Source organism: Camarhynchus parvulus, chromosome 1 (assembly GCF_901933205.1).
Source record: "Camarhynchus parvulus chromosome 1, STF_HiC, whole genome shotgun sequence".
Lineage (NCBI taxonomy): Eukaryota > Metazoa > Chordata > Aves > Passeriformes > Thraupidae > Camarhynchus > Camarhynchus parvulus.
The window spans coordinates 89292517-89312290 of NC_044571.1; the positions used below are offsets into that span (position 1 = coordinate 89292517).

Here is a 19774-nt window from a genome sequence, read left to right on the forward strand (position 1 = left end):
TTCCCCAGGGCCTTAAGAAGGGACCGAGGGAGCGGCCCCGCTCTCACAGTTATAGTGTGGGGAGAAAGAGAATTTTAGGTGATTTCTCTTTGCTTTTAATGCTCGGATGGGGCAAAAAGGTCAAACTATTTATTTGCACAGCCCTAAGAAAAAGGGTGGAAATATCCTCCACTCCTGCCGAATCCATTTCGCTGCACTTGGAACACCTTTTAAATTTCGTTTTTATTTATTTTGCGTGACGTTCTCTGAGCTATCAATTAGAATAAGCTGCGCAAAACCTAAGAGTAAAAAAGCCTAAACCAATAAAACAAAAACAAAAGGAGGCGAAAAAAAGAGAAAGAATTTTAGATCGAGGTATCAAAAATATTTGCTGTAAAAAAAATTTTAAAGTGTTTTTGAAGGGAGCTAAAGACCATGAAGACCTCTCCCCTCTACGCTCTCAAGGAACCGCATTTCAATTTGCTTTTAACAGCAGCAGCCTTTTCCGGTGCGGATCCTAAGGAGAAGTAGGTAGTATTTGCTGCCAGGGACGTCTCTCTCAGCGGAGGGACGGGCATAAAGGAGAGGGGACAGCAGCGATCAACCAGTCAAAAAATAGCCTACGGCTTCAGAGGCTTCCCCGTTCAAAAGAATAATTACGCGATCATAGACAAAAATCCGCTTTCTAATAACAGAGAGTATCTGTGCATCAGTCTTTTTTTTTTCCTTTTTTTTCCCTCCCTTTAAAAACCGTTTTTTTTTTTTCAGAACAGTTTTTCATAATTTTTTAGCCGCAATAGGTTATGTTCTTATACAGTCTCAAAGTTTAATTTGCTTATTTCTCAGTGAATTCGAATTGGAAAATTGGAAAACTCTCCATGTGCCAGATTGGAGAGCGGGAGAGAATGGCTGCTAGTGCCTGAAACCTCAGAAAGTAAACGTGATGTTTTTCATAAAGCAAAGGAAATCAAGAACAGTTTGAGAAATCATTTTTAGGAGGTTGATAGACTTTAAATAAAGTCCGCGACTGTAATTTGCACAGTCACTTCATTAAACCTAATTCCTCCGCGGTGTACTTTTGCTCCTGGGTGAAAATTGATTAGCGGCTCTATAATGACCACCAAATTCCATCTTTACAAGACCTAATTAAGAACAAACTTTACACCTAACGTATTTTAAACTTGCCAAATCTCCAGCGATATAGAAAAAAAAAATTAGAAAAGGGAATGTTTATAGCGTCCCAAAGGTTCAGCACTCAAAGCCGCTGCCCCCGAGCAGCGACGGGCTGCTCCCTCCGCTGCGGTACTGTTGGGACGGGGCTGCTTGCGGGGAGGCCGCAAGTCGTACAGTACGCGCTGGGAAATTATGTCCTGTTTTTCCTGGGATAACCTAAATCGGTCTAGCCCCATTTATCGATCTTTTCGCCTAAATTGCCTCCATTTCAGCGCGGGAAGGTCTGAAAACTATTCAGCGTGGGGAGCTAAACGCGGCCACAAATAGAGTAAGGATTTGCCCTCCTTTTCCCAGATCTTTTGCGTGCAAAAGGCGGGTATGAGGATTTCTCTCCCAGCATCGGGACACGTCCTCCGGTAGGGGTGAGGGGGGAGGTGGCGGAGCGGCCCCGCTTCATCCCCCGCGTGGGTGCGGATCTGTGCTGGACGTGCACAAACCGCAATGCCTGGGAGGCAGCGCTGCTCGTTTCCCCGTTTTGGCGGAATCCCTGACCCCTTACGTGCCATCTTACAGCCGTGCCCAAACCCTTCGGTGACGATATTGGCGAGACCGAGTCTCCCGAGAGACCTGCCCTCCCTCCGGGGCCGCATCCTCCCGGGAGAAGCGAGGTGGCAGGCGGGAGGGGCCGGGTCGGGCTGTGCCGTGGGCAAAGGCGAGAAAAGCAAGCGGATAAATCCCTCAGGTTTGTAAGGAACATCTCCCGAGCATCCGAGTTATTTATGTCTCAGCCACGAATTTTGTCGCCAGAGTTAATGTGCTTTTTTAACGAGACTCATTTAAAAGGGGGATAAACCTGGGTTTTAATCATGTGCGGGTTCAACCACAAGTTGTGAAAAGAAATTCTGGATTACAGCGGCTCTCATCTTCTCTTTCCCACCCCGCGCACTCGGGAGCGCCGGGCCGGGGCAGGCAGAGCTCTCCCGGGGGCTCCGGGAAGCCTCTCCCGCTGCTCCGCCGCCGCCCACGGCCGCGCTCCCGCATCCTCCCCCGGCACTCGGCTCTCGCCGCCGACAGGCCAAAGGAGGAGGAGGAGGAGGGTGGCGGGACGCCCCTCCGTCCCCTTGGCAGGTTCGGTTTCAGAGGGCAGCAAAACAATGGGCTCGGATGTCTTCTGGGTATTTATAGATTTAACCTGAGCAGCGGAAAGGTCACGGGAGCCCCAGGCGTTGCCTCCCTTGATGAATATATTGTTTACCGTCCTTTACGGCCGTGGCATTCGTCGGCCCGTCCCTTCGCCACCTCAAGGGCGCAGGGACATACCGAGGCAGAGCCGAGCGCGCTCCTTTCCTTGTTGAAAGTTTAAGACTTCTAAAAATTTTTTGGAGAGTGTGGGTGGGAACGTGTTTCCGTGGACGCGTTTGCCTTCACAAGAATACGGCTGCTCCTTCGGGCGGTCAGGGTCTTTTCACGGCGACACGAGCGCAGGCGCTTCAGAGGCAGAACAAAACGGTGCGGCGGCTAGATAGATTTTTTCGGCTTTGGGACCGTCCTTTTCCTCTCGAAGAAGCACACAAACCATTTGGTAAACGAATTTTTTCCGCCAGTGCAGTTTTTGTATCACACGTCTATCCCACCGGTATTTTTGGTTGCATATATTAAAAGTGCACCTACCGGTTAAAAAAAACCCAAATCACCAGAAAACAAACAAACAACCCCCAAACAACAAATTAAACAAAAAAAGGCAAGGCATTTTTGAGAGTTTAGTTATTCGTTCCTTGTGTTTATCTGAATCTACAGTGGTGAGCCTCTGCAAGGACAGAAAAAACACGGCACACATTTTAAGACCCACAATGTGTTTATTACATGTGCTTATCCGTAAGATTAAGATCCGGGAGTTTCACAAAGCCTTCAGTGGCTGACAAGAGTAAAACCTTCAGCTCTTTTAGCGCGGCGTGTTGCTCTCCTGTGTCTCCCGGGAGGTTGCATCGATGTCCATCCCAATCCCGCTCCGCCGCGGGGTTCCTGCTCCTCCTTGCTCACGGGCAAACCCTCTCCACCGGTGGGAGTGCAGGAGCCACGCAGCCCGCCCACCCTCCGGAGAGGTAAAGAGATTTTAAGAGCAGGAGAAAATGCGTTGACCCTTCTACTTCCTTTTTTTTATTTTTTATTTTTTTAATACCTTTGCTTCTGAATGCTTATATTGATGAAGTCCGTTCCTCGAGCAGTGGCTGTTAAACCCGTGAAGAGGGAGTGACTTTATTCGGTTTCTCACTTCAGCTTTTGTTTGAGTGCTCGGTGGATGGGGCTAGGATTTTGAGAGCTAGCAGAGCAATTTTTCTTGTCTCTTTCCCTAGGTAGAGCGCATTGGCATACATCGTCCTTTGCATGTTCCTTGAGGCTCGTAGACGAGCAATGCTCTGTGACAACGAGATGTAAGGCAAGAGAGTCTCAGCTTTGCCTTGCCTTGGGACTGGGCGCTATAGATGAGAAGTCTTTCTAACGAATTTGTGTGTGACTGGGACTGTATGAATTCATTCCACCTGTTGGATCATCAGTTTGCCTCTTTAAGGCAGATACGGAGCTCAGTTCCGTTGCTCCCTGGTGTACACGATGGAAGGAAATGCGAAAATCTGCCCCTCCTAATACCTTTGTTTCCCCATACACCAGCAGCAGAGCTAATACTCTCATCTTTCCCAGAGGAGACAATTGCAGGAGGCAGATGGAGTTGTCCAGATGAGAGCCAGGAGAGCCAAGCCCTGTGGGGGCTCGGGAAAGGGTTGTCTTAGTCAAGTTCATGCACCTCTGACCTTGGAGCTTGAGGAGACAGAGAGCCAGAAGGATTTGTTCCTGTGGTAATATGTGCCTTACTGAACTGGGGAACTCCTACTGCTGGGTTTGTGAAACTCCTCCTGCAGAGAGGTGAATTACTCACACTGTATTAAGAGGGCAGGTAATAGAATAATAGAGGCAAACCTTAAAGAACAGCAGAGCGTTGGGAAAAGGGCAGCACATCAAGCAATTTCTTCCTTTCTTTTAAATGTATTTTAAAGTCGCAGCATTTTTTACACAGGTTTATCCCATCTGCTGGTAAGGGGAAAGCTGCTGTTTCAAAAGATGTTTCTTGTCTTCGACAAGAACTTTGGGAAAATCCAAAAAGCTTCTGTTACAAGCAAAAGTCAAGTAATTCCTTACGAACCATCAATCACTTCTCCCTCCTCCCATTTGGGACTGAGCACTTATATCAAATATCAGCCCAGCTAGCCTCTCCTCAGGCAGAAGTGTCCTGCTTTATCCGTATCTCTCTTTAGGAAAACTGATGCTTTTCTCAGATGGAAAAGCTGAAAGATGCCTTCCAAGAGCACTGCATTCAGGAAAGAGAATTTACACTGTTTTACAGCACAGTCGGTGCCATTTGAGTCACTTCTATTCACACCGATCACTGTTTCTTTTGTAATCCATTGGATTCCTGAATGAATCTTTGCTTGCAGTCTTAGGTCTTCAAAGACCAACATTTCTTTTTTTCCAGAGTTTCTTTTTTCTGCCTTCTGATCTAGATTAATAAGGTTACAATAGTTTAAGTAATGCACTAGAACCAGTCTGAGAGTATTGGAAAAATTCCTGAATATATTGAGATGGGATCAGATGGCACTTACATTGTCCTTTTTTGTAAAATCAGTAAAATCCGTTCAGGTGTGATTTAAATCACCTCAAGTGTCCATATTGAGATCTGTAGTTTACACTGGTGATGCAAAATCAAATTCAGTGAAAGAAACTTTAATTTTCTAAGCTTGACAATGTTTCAGAGATTGAAGGAGTTTCTCAGAGAGGCTGAATGTACTAATGCCTGTTGATGGAGTTTCAGGATTTTGTGCTAACTCTTAGCTCTCTGACATCCTCTTAAATAGTGCAATTACTTGGCAGTAATAGGATGGGAACTTCTGCTAAAATCCTGGCAGGAAAGGTATTGTGGGTATACAGACATGTGGGTAGTGCCTGTCAGCCTGGTGACTGTGTGGCTCCTTTGGGAAGAGCAGCCATGGGCACCTGGGTGCAGGGAAAATGCAGGCAAGTGGGATCTACCCAGTTCTCCAGTTCCTAATCCTGTCCAGAGCAGCTCTGCATAGCAGGACATTGAAAGATTTTGCTTCTATAGCTTTTTACTCGAAGTACAGTTTCCTCATATAGAGGGTACTGTGCAGCAATGCTGAGCCTTTTTTTTCAGAGGGAAAAAACCCCAAAGGTGTGGCTTCCTGCTGCTTATTTCCAGTATGGTTGAAAATAGGATACGATTGCAACCTTTACACCTGCGAAACATCTGCTGTCTCAAAATACAACCCCCTTGCATTTCCTGTGTTAAAAGCTGTAGTGTACTCTGCTGAGAAGTCCTAGGGAGAGATAACATCGTGGTATGGCAAAATTAAATTGAAATATCTTTGAAAGCACATTGAGAATTTTTGAAACTGAGAAGAAATGTGTGCCAATTGAAATTCTAGTAGCAGTTTGCATCCTAGGGGCATCTTTTAATTGCATATTCTTCAAGGTCAGAAAACAATGAATCAGTAAATCAGTTCCAGAAGTGATAAAAGCAGTTGTTACAGCAGTATTTACAATAATATTTCCATATATCCTTTGCTTAATTGAGCTATTGATCTGAGAGTGTTGTGAAGATGGTGAGAGGATGGTCTGAGTCAGAGCCCTGTGGCAGTGGGCTCTCCACTGTTTGCTGTGTGTTTGCAAGTGCAGCTGTCAGAGGGGAGGGTTCACCTAGCGAGTGGCTTGGGCCAGCACACGCTGATTCACAGCAACGGAGGAAGTCTGAGGAGGATTTTCATTTTGGGACTCAGCAGAAAAAAAAGTGAAGATGGTGAGGATTCACTTAGATTTAGTTTAGTAAAAGCTTTTAAAAAAAATATTTTATGGAGAATCAGGAAAACTTAGGGTTTGGCCAGTCTTTAAGTATTTATTTTTGTATCATCAAACTAGCTCATGTTTTTAAGTTGTGCAACCATTTTAGAAACAGATCCCAAGCCTCCTTGTTTTGATTAATTAAAAAGTAGTTTTAAAATAGATCACAGAATGAATTAGCAAATAAATAATAAGGTATTTTTATTTATAAAATACTCAAATCAAGCATTTGGACACTCAAAACTGCTTCCCATTTTTTCTTTTTCTAAAAGTCAAAGCTGTTTGACAAATTCTGCAGGATTTAATGAAATTTTCATTTCTTCTAAGCTGGATTTTCTTGGTTAATTATATATATAAAATTAAAAAAGAAGTTCAGCTAAACTCTTGCATGATAGTCCCTGTCATAGTGGATGGCTTCACTTCACTGCCACTGCGCCTGTTCATTCTTCTCAAGGCTTTTGCTTTTTGGGAAAGAAATCTTCCCGTATTGTTAAATGGACATTTCCAACTATGTCCACATGTGTAGCTCTTGAAAAGGAGGTTGGGAAGAAATTATTGCAAACCACCTTTGAAAGAATCAATTTAGAGTTTCTAAAGAGTACTTAACCAACTGGTTAAAAGCTGACACAAATCATATTAATTATCAGCACATTTATATGAATGCAGCCACAGCAAAAATTGTTTTTAAATCGGTGGGCCAGGGCACACAGAATAGTTATGAATGACTTACAGTTCTTTGACTTCACTCAGGGGCTGGATGCACTCTTGGCTAACACTGACATTTTTCCATGACCAATGAATTAACAAACCCGAGCTTCAGCTTTTAGGAGCTTCAGGAAATAGAGAACTCCCTGATCAGAAATCTCCCCCAAAACCAAGGAGAAAATTTAAGACGTTGAAGCGTCTTTGCTTTTAATAAGAGCGAAGAACTGTGCATCATGGACTTCTTAAGAAGCTGCTCTAATAATAGCAATATCCCTGAGTAAGATATCAGAAGTGCCACTTACGATACCAGCATCAGTGTGCACGCCTATGCAGAGAAAATACGAGAGCATGCTGTAACATTTAGAAATGTATGTTGCATATGATGTGTAGGTTAGGGAGGCTTTAAAAGTAAGTTTTTCTTGGTTTACCCCTGAAATGCCTGTAGATCAGTTCTGTAAGTCTGAGTTTAGTGAGGAAGAAGGAAGCTTGGGAATAGATGGAGATTCACAGATAGATTTTTTATTTTTCACTTAATGTCCACACTGGATTTTCCTCAATCCTGCTCTAAGTATCCTATTGAAAGGTCAATTATTAAATGTTCATAGGTGCTATTGTAAACACATTTAATGGCTTTTACAAGAATCACTTTCTTTGATGAAGAAATTATCCTGGTTCTGCCCTGTCAGCACCCTCTCAGCTTTGCACTTTGTGCGGAAAAAATGCAAATTAATTTTAATTGTGCTTTAAGTAGCCTTTCTCACCAGGGTGACAAACAGTGGAAACAGATCTTATACCCTCTCAGACTTAATGGAAACATTCCCACTGGCTTTTTTAAAAGCAAACCTCAGCCTTCAGGTTGTGCTGGACTCTGCTGCTACCTTAACTTTTAATTAAATGCCACGCAAGAATTGGGACTGGCAATACTAAATCTTCAGTTGATGCATCCTAGCGTGAAGGCTGTGTGGAAGCACTGCTAAAGGAGGGCCTGATTCTTTGACATGCCAAGTATCTGCACTTCAAAGGATTATATGGTGCTGATTTTCAAAGGTGCAACTTCTCTGACCTTATTTTTGGTGGCATTAAGAATGTGTAATTGCCGTGGAGATCTTAACCTCTGCCTTGATTTCTGCTCTGAGACACCCTAAACAGGCTGTGATAGCAGAAAGTACGCTACTCCTCAGTGCAACAGCTGGGATTGAAATAATCTGGGGGGAGATTCCTTTTTCTTCTTCTTCAATACCATATCAGTCTGTAGGAGTTAAATAGTCATGACAGTGAGGTTAATACCTGGGTGATCATTTTATGCTATAGCTGGATCATGTTTGCTCTTCAGATTTAGTGCAAATGCCTGATAGCGTGAAAACAATCAGTTTGGATCCGCTGCATGTTTCTGGATTGTGCCTGTCTTAGCAATTTCTAAGTGTTCCTGCCATTTAGTTGTGTAATACAATAATACAGTGCTCCATACAAGGCAACAAGGCTGTTATTTTTACACTGAAGAGTTATTTTTTTGCTTCATAAAGTTTAATCTTTTTATGCCAGAAGATTGTAGCAAGCTATGAAAATACAGAATTCAACCCATGGCTGTGGGTGCTTAATAGTTTTTATTTTGCTCTGGAATTTAAAAGATAAATAGAAGATTTATTATCGTAGGATTTAGGTGTTTCCTGTGCCAAGCTCTTTGGAGCAAATAAAAAAAAGTCTTCATTTACCATCAAACAAGCCTAGCAAAGTCTCTATGTGCCTAGTGGCAAGGCAGTCACATTATTCACTCCAAGGCTTGGAGTGTTACCACATAAACTGCAACATGACGGTGCTGTTAGGCAGGTCCTGCGATGCTGACGGAGCGGCAGAAAGCCCACGCTGCCTCATTAGAGACTCCCTGGATTATTCTGTACAGTGCAATTCTGTTTGCTCCATCACTCAGGAAATTGTGCCTGAGCTGGGGAAAGGGAGGGCAGCTGTGGAAGTGCCTAGCAGTGTGCTGTTACAGAAATGGACAATAATTAATAGCTTTTGTGAAAATATAGCCGTAAAATGCAACTTCAGGAGAAAAATAAAAAAAAAACCACCTCAGTCTGCTTCTCAGAATGAAAGATTCAATAGTGAATTGGCTGGTTATTAAGAGCATTTGCTCAAGTTACATTAAGGTGCTGAGCATAATTTATCCAGGGTAATGCTGGAATAATTGATTTAGAAAAAAAATGAAAAGAAGTTGGATTGAGTACATACAGGGCACATAAGAAAGTAATCCAGTATGGTCACAGACTTCCACAGAAAAGCAGTTCAGCCCCAAAGGAGGATGGAAAATATCTGGGGCATTTTTTGTCTCTGTTCCGTTGCAGTGCCAGATGCCCTGCTCCTGGCTGTGCTCTCAGACTGAAATGTCCACAGGCTTCTGTAGGTGCTGACTTGTCCTTGGGCTGAGAAATGATAGAAAAACAGCAAATCAAGAATAATAGTGCTGTAGCTTGGCTGGATGAGGACTCGGTGTCCTGAATCCTGAGGGGCTCACTTGGCTGGGACAAGGGATGTAATGCACCAGGGGATGAAGAGAGTCACTGTTGTGTTCATGTTGAGTCATGGGTGTACATTATCCTCCTGGGAATGAAATGATGCTGAAATCAGGAAGAGATGAGTTAACAGTGGCAAATGAGTAGAAAACCAGAAAACTGATAGAAAACAGAGAGGGGGATCACTGTTGGGAAGGAAGAGGAGAATAAGGTGGGAAAGGGAGAGGTTCAGGGCTTCATTTCCTACCCACCAGCTGCTCTCAGCATGAGGAGAAATGAGAAACTATTTTCAGGCTTTTCCCCTGCATCTGGGTACCTTCCTGTGTTGTTTTTATTTTTTTTCCCAGAATAATGAATAGCATAGTTCCTATAGATGAAATATACTATTCATAATGCTTTCTGAAGACAACTTAGGACATTATATGAGTAAATGTAATAATTTGGTGTACTTCAGATATGTAAGAGAGAGGAAAGGGAAAAACTCTCAGTTATGTAGAAGTTGTCATCAAAAAGAGCAGGGTTTCTTCCCATGGTCTTTGTTCCTCCATGGCTTAATGCAAAACATTAGGAATTTCAGGAAAAATTAAAAAGACTCTCCTAGAGGAAATAATTTCTCTTATAGCCAGCTTCACAGGAGTTTTTAGAATAATATTTAAAATCCTGTTTGCAACTTTTGCTACTTTGTTGAGGTCTTTGTCCTTTTTATAATCAGTAGACATTACACATGGGGGTCAGTCTATTTTATTGTCCATTTGCATTGGTTGAACATTATGGATTTCCATTGAATATAAACATAATATATTTCAGTGCTTGATAGTATTAATATTTAAATTATCAGCATACAGAAGTTTTTTATGTGCCAGAGAGAATATGTTAAACATTATCGCAGTGAGTGTAGTTATTTATTCCATAGGTATACCTAGAGGCAATTTCTAATTGCTAATTAAATTACACATAGCACATTTCTGATTGTTAAGGTCACAAACTAAATTTATAATAATCAAGTACTTCAGATAATTTAGTCTTGCCCCTCTACGCCAAATTTGTACTTGTTATATTGTTTATTTGTGTGTTTTTCCTGCGAGCATGGCTGGAAGGAGGAGGGACCAGCTTTTCTGCACAGCAACAGAAGTTTTTTGAAATGTCATTCTGGCTAGGGCCCCTGAACTTAAATGAAGAATTATGTATAGTAGCAAAGGTTTCTTGTTGCAATTATTTGCAGTTGAATGAGAATATTTGTTTGCGAACTGACCCTCAATCATTTTATTTGTGAATATTCAAAGAATTACTGAGTATTCATGAGGATGCCCAACAGTCACGAATTAAAATATAAATAATTATGTCTCAGACAGTTGTTATTTGCTGTACCATTTACAATGATGTTTGCTGTGCAGACAAATGGGAAGAAGAAACGTATTATTATGGTCATCTAATGAAGTGTATAATATTTGTTTTGCATTTTTTCCCTGAAAAATAAGCATTTATTTTTCAGTCTTTCCCCCACCCATTTCTGTTTCCTTTTTTTCTTTATTCCACATTTGCAGTTGTATTATTTTTGACCTGAGTCGTGACTTTTCTCCCGTCAGTCAAGGTGTGTGCCCAGCTCTGTCCCCAAAGCAGGAGGTGATTCATGGGTGGCACTTGGCTCGCTGCACGTACCTTGACTGCTGGCTCCTGGGGACAGCCCAGTGCTGCCCTTTGCTCACATTTAAAGCACAGCAGAGCATCAGTTCCCATCCAGGGCCTCAGGACACTGCAGCCGTACAAAGAGCAATATTTTGAAGGTGTTGCTGGTCAGTCACCCTCCATGAATGATACATCATTCACACCAACTCTTCGCACTGTGGTTGGCTGAATTTTTTTCCCATGTACACACTAAGATGTGATCATTGTATGTGCCAGAATTGCCCCTTTAACACAGCAGGCCAAATGCTCCTAACTCTTCCCTGATATCTCTGTTGTAAGCGGACTCCAACCAGGATTTGTCATTATTTTACTTGTGGTCTGAGTTTGATATAATTTAATAATAAATTCAAAAGGACAGCCAATGCTATTTGAGAAGGAAATCAAATCTCAGTACAGGGGAAACCATAAATGAAGACTGAAGAAATAATAAAAGTAGAATTTTGTGAAATAGAACAGAAGTCATGAGGCTTTTTGGTTTTTTTTCAATGCACAATGAATTACAGTCGAGATATCCATTTATAAAGGGGCATTTTGTGGGAAAACCCCCAGAAATTCCTGAACTATGTTTCTTCTTTGTCTAAGATACTGTGAAAAAGCCACTTTATTCTTATATATCTTAACAACAAACAGGGGAATAGAAGCAGTAATTTCTCCTTTGTGAGGGCAGAGGAATCTGAAGCTGGAGGCTTAGTTTGCAGAGTTTGTAGAGCCATTAAACATATCAGGATTCCCAGTTCACATGGTTTGCTCAAAATTCATCCTGATTTAATAAGGAAAGAACAGGAATAAGTCAGTTCCTTAAAAAAGGGATTTGCCAAACTGGAGGTCTAACATTTTCCTTTTCTTCAATCACATTTTGACTATCCTGAGACAGATAAAAAGGTTGTTTTTTTATGAGGACATGACTTTCAAAAGTTATTATAAAATATTTGTTGGTTTGTTTTTCTTCAGAAGAGTCTTTAGATGCTTATTTGGGGCCAAATTCAGCAAGCAACTGAGAACTCTAGCCCATCCATTTTCTGCATTTAAACAAAAGCATAACAGTGACAATGACTTATACTTTAATATTCCCCATTTTTGGTGAATGTAGTTCTCCCTCTCTTTTTTTTGCTTTTGTTCTAGGATTTTTTTAAGAACTGAGGATTTTTTTTCAGTGAAGACATTCCTGCTACTCTTAGCAACACAGAAAAAGTGACTGTTTAATATTAGACAGAGTTTGAATCCCATTTTACTTGCTATATACTTTCCCCACATCTTGTGCATGTATAAGTCTCTCCCTCTCTAGATAGATCTATAAAATGTACACATATATATTATATATAATTTAAAGTATTGTTTTATATATATAATATATATTCAATCAATACAATACTAGTATTTTTGGTATGGTTTTTGTATAAGAATGTAGTATAATCTTTTTTCTAGGAACACTAAAACACTGTATTTAAACATTTGACGTATCTTAGGTATTTTAGAAATGCCATTTTTCTTCATTCCCATTTTGGACTTACTTTTTTTTTATGGGAACAAGTGCTAGATACTAGTGTTACATTATGTGGCTAAAAATAAGAGAATTTGCAAGAAAAGTTTAATGCATTTATTTGTGAAAGCTACTTTCATTTTACAATAGAATTTTCAAACATGTTTTTGTATAGAGCAGGCAGCAAAAAAAGGCCTTGCTTTTTAATGGGAGAAGGATTGTTTCATGTATAGATTTGTCCAATTAAGTTTGCAGCAAGTAGGTAGAACTGCCTGCTGTCTTGGATGAGAATCACTCAACAAGAGCATTCCCCTTTTTCCAGCAGATATATTTGTGGCAGCACGGGTTTCCCTCCAGGCAAAAGTGGATGTGAAATCTTCTTTTAAGGGGCATTTCAAAAAATTCACAGCGTTAAACAGAAGTGCAAAAATCTCTCTTAATGAAAGACAGATTGCAAGCGTTTGCCTAAGATTATCGCTCTGCTAAACTGAAGTAGTGCAGCCGAAATTCCTGCATCATTTACATCCCATGAGCAAGGCAAGAGCAAAAGCTGGAGGGAAAATATTTGATAATGTGCGAGCAAACAGCTGTGAGGAAGAAAAAGCTGCACTTTCAGCCACTGAATCTCTTGGCAAATGAAAACATTAGCTTAGTCAATGCCAAATGAAGAAAGCTCTGGGCTGTGCCAGGCCATAAGTCCTTAAAGGGACACTCTCTCCTTGGATTTAAAAAAAAGAGATCAGTTCTGATCGCTTCTAGTTTCTCCTCCTTTTAATACTCTGTCTATGCATTTAAAAGTGTATAAAAGTGTAATTTCTGTTCATGGGATCCTTCCCTTTCTTGTGTTTGCAAAGGTGGTTTCTGTTAGCCTGTTTCCTCCTTGCTATCTGAGGCCCTGATCCTGCCAAAATGTATTCATGTCCTTCATTGCAGTGAGTCTCCCATCCAAATCCCTCCCAGCAGGAAAGGTGAGCTCACACTTATGTGTTTGTAGGAGCAGTGCCTAATTGTAGGGGAAATGGAAACTGCACGGAGTTTTGTCTGTGGCACAAAAGAAGCAATAGAGACTATGGAGTGAAGTATATTTCTTTAATACTTCAATTATAGATGTGCTAGATGTGATGTGTAACTTTAGTAAGGGACAGTCCTCCAGAGAAGAATGTAATATTTCACCTTATAAGTACATAGTTTTAAGCAGAAATATCTATTAAAATAGTACATATTGAAATTATTTCAGTTGTGAGGTGAGGAATCAGGTTCTTTATTTTCATCTTATATTTTCATTTCAATGTGAAACTGTCAAGTCCTTTTGTTGCTTGCCATGGAAATCCAGCGGGACTTTGATTTTATTTCCCTCATGCATGATCTTGTTTTGCACATTTAGCAGTTCTGATGCTGGAATTTTAGGCAAATCCATTCGGAAATTGCAGCAGTTATTAAACCACCTTGTATGGTGTCAACAGAAGACAGAATGTTGAACAAAATTAAATTGTGACCCCTTATATGGCCTTACTCAGAAAAATAGTCTCACTGAAGTCCCCATGAGCTGCAAAATACATCAGATGCAATTCAGGCATTTACTTGAACCTAAGAGCCTAAACTGCATTTGAAGATGCATGGGGAGAAAAAAAGTGTGCTTAAGTTATTTGCATGCCTTCAGAGGTATATCAAGTTTTAAACTATGGTGACGACATGCATGAGCATAATTGAAAAATGTAGCCTAGCCATAACAGGCTACTTCACCTTGTGCCAGAGGTGGCTGAGATGGACTGCAAAGCTGCTGTCATCTTACAGAGCTTGGTAAGGTCGCTGCACAAACAGCTGTTAGACCCAACATGAAGAGTGGGAATTATAGAGCACTGAACTGTTAGGTTAGAAATTATTTCTTTCTTTTTTTTCTGGCTACCAACCTCTGGTAACATTTGGGCAAAGGTGTTCTTCTGTTAGTCAGTTTTTGGACTTCAGTTTCAGGAAAGTTACGTAGAAGAGAGGTGATTTTTATTTCTCGTTCTGACCTCTTGCATGCTGGCACAGCTGTTTTACTGCAGAAAGCTATTTGCAGAGCACAGGCAAGATGGCATTATTTAGATTTTGTAAAATGAAATGTGAACAAGCACATACTAGCACTTCAGGAAGACTTCATAAGCATTTTCCACCCCAAAAGCCTGGTTTTGCTCTTCTTCTGTGCCCCGAACTCTTGAAGACTTCTAAAGGGTGTTTCTATGAATGAAACAAGCCTCTTGCAAGCAGCTGGACAAATGATTTGCATCATATTCTGATGTCACCAGAAATGTTAGTTCTTCCTGCCCCTTCCCCAATGACTCTATCTGTTGTTCACCAACATTTTCAGCTCCTATACATTTCCCTGAACATCTCACAGCATCCCAGGTGCAGGCAAATGTTTTCTCCATCTGGCTCCTGTCTGAGGATGTTCTGGGCTCAGCACATAGAGTAACTAGTCAAGACAGCCTCTTCAGTGAAGGTGCTAATTTGTTTTTGATTTTCACAAAATGTGTAGTATTGTAATTTATTTCACACTGCTGTCCTTCTGTCAAAGTTAGAACCTGACCAGTGAGTCAGTTTGGACCAATGGGTGAGAATATTAAGGGGGAAAGGAAAATTTACCAACTGATGGCCTTCTGTGGGCTAAACTCCTAAGAAATGCAGCTAAAATGTTTGCTATGTAGACAGGCAATCTGTCTGCTTATTTTACAACCCAGTGTTCAAAAGGGATGCTTTAGGCTAGAGTTATTTTATGTGCTTATGAAAAGATGATGAAAAAATAATTTTCCACACTTTCACACGTATTTTGTCATTTGTATAGCTTCATTCTTCAACTTTCAGATCTGAGTGCCGCTTCAGGAAACAAACCCAACTGCATAGAGTTTATGCACATGCTGTTAAGATGTGCTGATTCTCTGTGCCCTTTTGTTCCCAACATAAGTCTTTTAAACAACATTTCTTCTCCTTTCCCAAAATACATATAAGGAGGTAGCTAACAAAAATCAGTATATCACCATTAGCAAACAAATTATTACCTGAGGGTGTAAACAGAACATCAAACCTCAAAACTGCTGGTTTAGAGACTGCAGGTTCACACAGACGTCCACAGGGTGGTTTGTAGCGTCTGGCACCTCAGTTTAAAGGATGTTGCACTTCATTTTTCTGGAAGGAGATTTGAGTTGCTGCACATTCAACTCATGTACTGAAATATTACTTTAATTCTGACTATGACAAACTATCCAGGATCATTTCATTGCTGTGCCTCAGCTACTGCCCCTTTTCTTGGGCTCTTTTAGAAGCCCTGACAACTCAGAATAAAATGTTACCCCTTATTTGGTAAATGGTAACATTTTAAATGATAGTTAATACACAATTAACATTTCATAATTTTTTTCAGTGGTTTGACATAAATAGTTACACTCTCTGAGTAAAGATTTGCCTGTTAGGGAACCCAGATTAAGGACCCATTTACCACATAAGAATAATTAAAACCCCATATTAAGAGTTCAGTATTGTTGGTTGGCTCTTGTGTGGAACACTGGATATGAATTTCATCAGAATATTTATAGATACAGCATTCCTCCTTTGTATCACCATCTGCTCACCACCTCTGATTCTCTAGCTGAGCTTCAGGGTCTGTACCAATGTCAGCGGAAGCTTTAAAATCTGCCATTAAAATAGAAACAACAGCAGAGATCTGCTATTAAAATAATAGCAACAACATCCCTCTGTGGGATGCTGGGGAACACACAACTATGGACAGGCCTGATCCTGCATTCCTTTTCTGCCCTGGGGGCTCTTTTGGGGGGTAAAAATACGAAAAAGAAAGAATGTACAGGCTGAGCCCATTTGTGTACAGATAGATGGAAATGTGGAACTACTTTCTCCCATTGTCCTTCGAGCTGAACACTGGGGAGAGATTGGAACAATGCATGGAAATGCCATGGACGGAATGTAAAGAGATGCTCAGCAGATGAATTCAATATAAACAGAGCTAAAACCACTGATAAACCTAATTTATACTTTTTCCAAATGACTCTCCATGTAATTGTGACTTGGCCAGCTTCTATGCATATTACAGTTAATGGCAGCAGGATTACAATTAATAGGAGCAGTGTTTATACTGGATTATAGCGGGATTGAATTTAGGGGTCATGAATGAAACACTCTGAAAACACACACAAGTAGAGCCATGAGCAGGAAAATAATACGTGAAAATGAAAGTAGTAAATAAATATTAGCTTTGCTGTCTGGCAGATTTTTAGCTGATTGTAAGGGAAAACCACTGAGCAGTGTCATCTGGTTTGGTCCATTAGTTGTTCTTTTTTTTCAAAGAGCCTAAGTGGCCATAGTATGGTTGAGACGTATTCCTGGAGAGCATCTCAGAAGCCACACACGTCTAATGAATTCACATCTTGTTCATCAGCACAACTTCTTGGCGCTTCTTCGTGCGTTATACTAGCAGAACTTCAGATACAATGTAATTCCTGACGAGAAAATAACATTATGGTGGCTAGAATGAAAGAAAAAGGTGATCACAGTGAGCAGTAATACCTCTTGAGAGGCTTTACTTTTCATATTTTGGTGGTGCTTTGATGAAAAAAGTAGTCCAAGATGTAACAAAATGAGCTTTTTCTAACAGAGAGAGATGAAGGGCTTTAAAAATTACCTTTTTCAACAGAAGAACAATTTAGGACTAATGAAGTGCCTTTGGATGATTCTTATCCAGAAAAAAGTATGTGAGCACCATTTGCAATGGATGTTAACAGTTAAAATCAGTGGGGCGTTTTAGGTGCTTGGAGTAGGATAAGACAAAGTGCATCTTTGGTGCAACAAAACCTGTGAATTCTCATCCTTCACTAAATAATATTACTGTAGTTAGTTTAAATACAGAAGGAGGTTCGTTGATTTTGATGCAATTATCTGCTGAAGAGCTAAGCAGAAAAATAATTCTGTGTTTTGAGGAGCAATCACAGGGAAGTGTATCACTCACTGGAGGAAGCATAAGGAATGCTGTCTGGAGGACTGAGACTGTTGTAAAGTATCAGCAGCATGTCAATGAAGTGACTGAGCTGAATATATTAGTGAAAATAGATAACTCATCAGCAACACTCTTACAGTAAAGTGTTCAATCTAAAATACTCAAGGTCCTGGCCAGCTATTGCAGGGTACAAATAGACACTTGCAGCTTCATGGCACAGGAAAAATACGCACAGAATCAATTAACAAAGACTAACACAAAATGGCAGCATGATAAACAATCAATTAATGTTTCAATAATGTTGGAGCGTAGTGGGAATACAATCTTTGTACACAAATTGATTTCCTCTTATACTGTGTAGGATTTTTTGTCTTGCTTCCCCTGTGCACTCCAAGAGTGCTGTTGGTTAAGCAGAACATCAGATGAAGGTGTGAACTGCCTGTCTCTGCTGTCAGGGGGAAAAGGCTGCTGCATTTTGTTTTAATCTAAACTGTGTGAGTCTGTTGGCAAGACTGTGTGGAAATGAACAGGAGACCAAAACAGGAGGGCAAAATAAGAGATCTCCATGAGATAAGGGAACCCAATTTATTATTTTTAATGACAGGCATATGGAAGAGACGAGTATACCACAGTAATAACAAGAAACAGCCTACCATCTAATAACGGGAGAAGATAGCATTTATTTTTACGGCAGGTCAAGAGCCCAATCCACAAAACAGATGAAACTTTGCTTTCATGAGCTCAGCAGGCCAAACCCATTCCATGCAAGCCATGACTGCAGTTGGACTGGCCTTTGAAGTTAGTTGTATCTGCCTTTGCAGTATCAGGCACATGAAGCCCCGGAACATTACAGGAAAAAACCTTTAAAAATTACTGTAAAGGGGAAGTAGCATAAAGGGGAAAAAAAGTCAAAATCCACATTCTTGTGGGTATAAATCAGTTCCAGTGGCCTGAGTGAATTTCCCCTTGTTGATACTATGTGAGGCTGACCTAGCAAGATAGAAGTATGAGTACAGTAGCCAGTTGGGCAGAACTCCAGTGAGATAAGCATTATCTGTGTAATCTGAGATAAATTCCTTTTACTTTTTTTCAATAAAGGTAAGAATTGCACAGTGCAAACCATACAGAGGTCAGAATGGTCTGCACCTTTGCTGTGTGCTAGTGGCTGCCTGTCAGTAATCTACAAGAGCTTGAGGCAGGGCTCAAGGCTTGAATTTGATCTCACAAATCTACAGCCTTTTGCTTCCTTGGTTTTTTAAGGCACTGTAGGACTTCTCGTGGTCACTCCGGATTTTGCAGAGAAGCAAACTGGGATGAAAAGCATAGAGAAAAGTCTCTGTCCAGAGATACCTTTGCTGTCAGGGATGTATCTGCCTGAGTAGGAAGAAATAAAAGTTTATTTGGGTACATCAACCCTGCTCCTTCTTGCTTATTCCTGGCTGCTTTCAGCTACTTTCTGTTCAGTTGATTTTTCACTATCTCTTCTCCAAGTATCCAGCTTCTCCCTTTTGTTTCAGAATCTTGTTTCTTTGCTTTTCCCTAGAAAACTCACCATGCTCATTCTCTTAGACTATCTCGTCTACAGGAACATTACTGCTGATAATTCCCCCCAGATGTTGTTTGGCACATGATCATGAGGCCAGGCCCTTCCTAAGCTATTTACCTTCCATTAAATAAATAAAAAAATCCAAACCAAAATGAAAAATGACTTTCTGTTTAGGCAACTAAAAAATCCCAGTCCAAACAAAGCTGGAACACGCAGAAAGTGCAAAACAAGATATTCAAGATTCACAAGAGCATTAACATGATACATTTCACTTAATGGAAGTATTCTGCTGAATAACAAATTTAAAGAAAAGTAGTATGTGAATAGTGTATGTGCAATAATCAATATTACTGATAAAAAATATCATAAATAAGAATTGGGGCTTAGTCCCTGCTGAATTCTTTCTCTTGTTCCCTATGCTGAGGCATCTATTTCTCTTTAAAATTACATGTGTTTTAGAAACTATTCCATTTTTCCTTGAGTTCATCCACATCAGTTGCTCAAAAAGTGCAAAAAGGTGAGATGAGAGCTTGTATATGATTACTGCTGATTGCTATTGCTGATAGAAGAGAGGACTTCTTGATTTATTATTACAAATTTTTAGTGTTTGATATCCACCTACAAAAGGGTTAATCTAAGTGGATGACAGATGTCATAATGCAAGGAGAAATATTAATTGGATTGAGTGAAAAACTCTTTATTTTTAACCCAAATGGTAAAGAGAGAAAGATGAAAAGAGAGTTTTCCTATATACTCAAGGAAGGCCAAGTAAAGAAGTGGCTTTAATTTTATTTTTTTTCCTT

The 19774-nt window shown here is 40.5% G+C and overlaps 1 protein-coding gene across 4 annotated transcripts in view; it reads left to right on the forward strand.

Annotated features, from left to right (window-relative positions):
• Positions 1-19774, forward strand: part of TBX15 (T-box transcription factor 15) — a 103384-nt gene that overhangs the window by 15562 nt on the left and 68048 nt on the right. The window lies entirely within an intron of this gene.